The sequence below is a fragment of the Penaeus vannamei genome, chromosome 13, assembly GCF_042767895.1.
Source record: "Penaeus vannamei isolate JL-2024 chromosome 13, ASM4276789v1, whole genome shotgun sequence".
Taxonomy (NCBI): domain Eukaryota; kingdom Metazoa; phylum Arthropoda; class Malacostraca; order Decapoda; family Penaeidae; genus Penaeus; species Penaeus vannamei.
The window spans coordinates 10,937,323-10,942,322 of record NC_091561.1 but is presented as its reverse complement, the minus strand read 5'-3'; positions in this window follow the sequence as shown (position 1 = coordinate 10,942,322).

Sequence of the window (5,000 nt, the reverse complement as noted above, 5' to 3'; positions counted from 1 at the left end):
TTCAATCTTTTTGTGAATATTATGACCTGGAAAAAGGTGGTTTTCCCATTCATTGATATATATTCATTAAAATTATAAAAAATATATATATTTCTAAATCTCAAAATAAATAGAATAACATTCCATGCTCGGCAGAAGGCTAACTGTAGCAGCCAGACCGCCTGCAACAATCGGAGCTCCGTGGACATGCCTGCTTGGAGACTATGCCAGGCAAAGAGGCGAGTGTGTAATGTGTAACGCAACGGTACCTTCGTCAAAATTCGGAAATACGATCGCCAATCGTAAATACATATTCAACGCAATTGTAGTGCTGAAACCAGACGGATTAATTATACGTTCAGTGGAAATTGTATAGGGGGATCTAAAAAAAAAAAAAAGCAAATGAAATATGTGCCTACTTTTGCTTCGCTTAAAGTAAAAAAAATAAATAAAAAAAATCGACGCGATAAAGACGGACGGATTGCCAAATGAGCAGACGTTGGATCGACGTTCAGACAAAACTCGGGTAATATGACTGCTAGAAAAAAAAAAAAAAGAAAAGAAAAAAAAAAAACGTTTTCAAGAACCGAATTCGTCTTGAAAGTGAGAAAAACAGAAAACATGCTTGCAAACCGTGAACTTTTTTTGTGGTAAACAGTTGTTCACTAACGTTCAATATGAACATTCGACGTTAGACACAGAACAAACAGTCACCGAATGTCTCTCAAACATTCGAAAGCCATCTGCTTATACACTTATTCATAAGCACACACACACACATGTATGAATGCGTGTGTGTATATGCGTGATAATGTGTGTGTGTGTGTGTGTGTGTGTGTGTGTGTGTGTGTGTGTGTGTGTGTGATATCAGAAGGGTTCGGGGGTCAAAGAACTCCCACGTAGATGAAAGGTGTCGGAGGGATAGACTCAAAAGCGAAACAGATGTAGGTTAAGATAAATGTATGGATACCTGGATGGGTAAACATGATATTCAAAACAAGGAGGATTCTAATAATGGTGATGATGACGATAGGGATGATGATATAGATGTTGAGGAGGAGGAGGATAGTGGTGATGATGATGGCGATGATAAGGATGATGATGATGGCGATAATGAGGATGAGGATGATGATGGCGATGAGGATGATGATGATGATGGCGATGCTGCTGCTGATGATGATGATGATGATGATGGTGGTGGTGGTGATGATGGCGATGATGATGGTGGTGATGATGATGATGATTAGGAAGAGGAGAAAGGCGAAGATGAAATGATGATGATTTTGACGATTGATAATGCTAATGTGATTGTGATGATAGTATTAATAATCACATTAATTGCAGAATTCAAAGCTAGACTTGGGAATGGAAAAAGAGAGGTATTTACTAGTAAAGGCAGTAAGTAATTACAATATATAAAGACCAGTTTGATGATAAAACAACATTTATGACTGTTACATCAATGAAAAAAAATATACCAGTGACAATGACGAAGACGACGATGTTAATGATGATGTGATGATACAGATGATTATGATGACTTTAAGGAAGATCGTCATCGTCATTACCGTTATTATCATCACTTTTATCATCATATGCAGTAGCAGCAGTAATAATGATCATATATTCCTGATGGATAATTGATATCAAATACCTCTTACAACGTGATGTTATTTTCCTGTTATTGTTTTTCATCTACATTCTTCGCAATAAAAACTACTCGGCAATACTTACAGCATACAACAACAATAATAAAAACAAAAAAACAAAAAAGAAAACAATAATAATAATGACAATAATACTCGTCAGAGGAAGAGGAAGCTCAAAAATCATTTTTTTTTTTAAGGAAAAAAAGCAGCTATCACCTTTTGTCGAACATTAAAAATCCTCACTCTAGTTTCAGTTTAATCACAACGATAACCTTTCGTGATGCAACAACCCTGCACTTCTAATGGATTGTCTACTCGATGCAATTGGAATATCTTCAGCATCCACAAAGTAAGCAAGAGAATGGGTGTTTCCAAATAGATTTCTAGCAGTAGTCTTCCTGACATTTTTCTCGTTTTTTCTTGTCTTTTCTTTGTCTTTAGTTTTCTTGTCTTTGGTTCTGTGTGTTTGTCTGTGCGTTGGTGGTTCTGTGTGTTTGTCTGCCTCAGTCTGTCAGCCTCTCTCACTCTTTCTTTCTCTCTCTCTCTCTCTCTCTCTCTCTCTCTGTCTCTCTCTCTCTCTGTCTCTCTCTCTCTCTCTCTCTCTCTCTCTCTTTCTGTGTCTCTCTCTCTCAATCTATCTAGCTATCTATTTATCTATCTATCTATCCCTCAAAATAGCTCAGAATGTGAAAATATGTTCTGTTTGTCTATCTGTCTGCATGATTGTCTATCAAACTCTGTCTATATGTATCTCTCTCTCTCTCTCTCTCCTATTTATTTCGAAATAAAGAAGCAGAAGAGAAAGAGAGAAACAGAAAGAGAGAATGTGTGTGTGTGTGTGTGTGTATGTGTATGTGTATGTGTATGTGTATGTGTATGTGTATGTGTGTGTGTGTGTGTGTGTGTGTGTGTGTGTGTGTGTGTGTGTGTGTGTGTGAGTGTGTGTGTGCGTCTAAACTCCGCTCAAAATCTTAGACCTTCTGTTTCCAGAGTTCGAATTCGTGCTGCCGACTTCGCCCCCTTGTGATCCCGTGTGCGTTAAACCGTGTAGCGTCTCGGACCTTACAGACTCTCCCTGTGCTTTAACTCGGTCCACCTAACCTCTGTGTGGACACTATGATGACAGAATTCCAAGTGGATAATTCGAGGCGTGAGGTTTCCTTTTTATAAAATGGAAAGGACAAGGGTTAGAAATGGTCGTGTGGGGGGGGGGGACGGCAAGGACAAAGCATTAAAAGATAAAGGGATTTTTTTTTTTTTTTTTTCATTGATATTTTGATGTTTAATGAACTCGTTTGATTTATAATGCTAAACTCGCCGGTGAGGATTCGTACCTCTATCTATCTCTATTGAGTAATGCAGAAATGTCATTATTGAATTGTGCAACTGTCATCCCTGACAAAGAATCGAAATTGCCAAATATTGTCAACTTGATTTAGTATTTGTGAGTAACGCCTTAAGTGACACACACACACACACAAACACACACACACACACACACACACACACACACACACACACACACACACACACACACACACACACACACACACACACACACACACACACACATACACACACACACATGTGTGTGAGTTCACACTTCCTGCAAGGACTCATAACACTAAAATCTTAGATTCTGTAGTCGAAAAGTATTTCATTTTCCCTTCTGGAAGGAAGAAATACTCAAAATCTGAATCGGAGCGTTTCAAAACACGTAATATCATAACAATAAAAATCCCTTGAAACTCTATTCACTCACCCGTGTTTGATGTTTCAACAAACAGCTATTGCTAAAGACACGAGGCTCCGGTCATATATACACGTGTACATCTGCAAAGCATGGAGCAGAAAGCCACTTTCATCTCTGTCGATGTTTCCAGTACAACCGCAAAACAGCGCTCTGCAAATTGCCGACATCGTGTTGAGGCGCGGACATATGCCATGTTCCTTTACGCATGAGATCAATTTTTTTTCTCTCTATTTTTTTCCTTGGTATCCAGCAGTCGTCAGGGAAGTGTCCTAAAAAAGGGGTAGATTTTTTTTTTCATCGCTCTTTCTCTTCCTGTTTCTTTGTTTGCTATACTCTCTCTCTCTCTCTCTCTCTCTCTCTCTCTCTCTCTCTCTCTTTCTCTCTCTCTCTCTCTCTCTCTCTCTCTCTCTCTCTCTCTCTCTCTCTCTCTCTCTCTTTATCCATCTATGTATCTGCCAGTCTATCTCTATTTCTTTCTGTATTTTCTCTCTATTTTGCTGCCTGTCTGTCTTCATCTCTCTCTCTCTCTCTCTCTCTCTCTCTCTCTCTCTCTCTCTCTCTCTCTCTCTCTCTCTCTCTCTCTCTCTCTCTCTCTCTCTGTGTGTGTGTGTGTGTGTGTGTGTGTGTGTGTGTGTCTGTCTGTCTGTCTACATCTCTCTCTCTCTCTCTCTCTCTCTCTCTCTCTCTCTCTCTCTCTCTCTCTCTCTCTCTCTCTCTCTCTCTCTCTCTCTCTCTCTCTCTCTCTCTCTCTCTCTCACTCTTTCTCTTTACTATCTATGTATCTGTCTGTTTATCTCTATCTCTTTCTCTATTTTTCTCTCTGTTTTGCTGCTTGTCTGTTTGTCTACATCTCTCTCTTTCTCTTTATCTATCTATGTATCTTTCTGTCTATCTCTATCTCTTTCGCTATTTCTCTCTCTAATTTGCTGTCTGTCTGTCTGCATCTCTCTCTCTCTCTCTCTCTCTCTCTCTCTCTCTCTCTCTCTCTCTCTCTCTCTCTCTCTCTCTCATCATTCTGCTTCCCCCTTCATTCTTCTCACTTTTGCCCCCTCTGTTCATTAAAAAAGACCCCCATTCACAATAAAATCAACTTACCTACTCGTCCCCCAACAGATTTTTAAAATCTTTTTTTAATCAGACGCCTCCAGTTAAAGGCCGTCCCCTCTTCTTCCCCTCTTTTCCCCTCCAAACTTCTCCCTTTCTCCCCCTTCCCCTTCTCACCTTTCTCAACACTTCGCCTCGCCTCCTACCCTACCCCCTCTTCCTTTCCTCAATTCCTCTCCTATTCTTCCTTTCCTTCCCTTCTTCTCCCTCCCTTTATCACCCTTCCTTCCCCTCCCTCTATCCCTTTTCCTCTCCCAATCCACCCTTCCTTCCTCCTCCCTCTATCACCCTTCCTCTCTAAATCCTCCCTTCTTTCCCCTCCCTTTCCTAATCCTCCCTTCCTTCCTCCAATCTCCCCCTCCCCTGTCTCCCTCCCTTTCCTAATCCTCCCTTCCTTCCCTTCCCTCTCCCTCCCTCTCCCCTGTCTCCCTCCCTTTCCTAATCCTCCTTCCCTTCCTCTTCATCCCCCTCCCTCTGTCTCCCTCCCTTTCCTAATCTTCCGTTCCTTCCCTTCC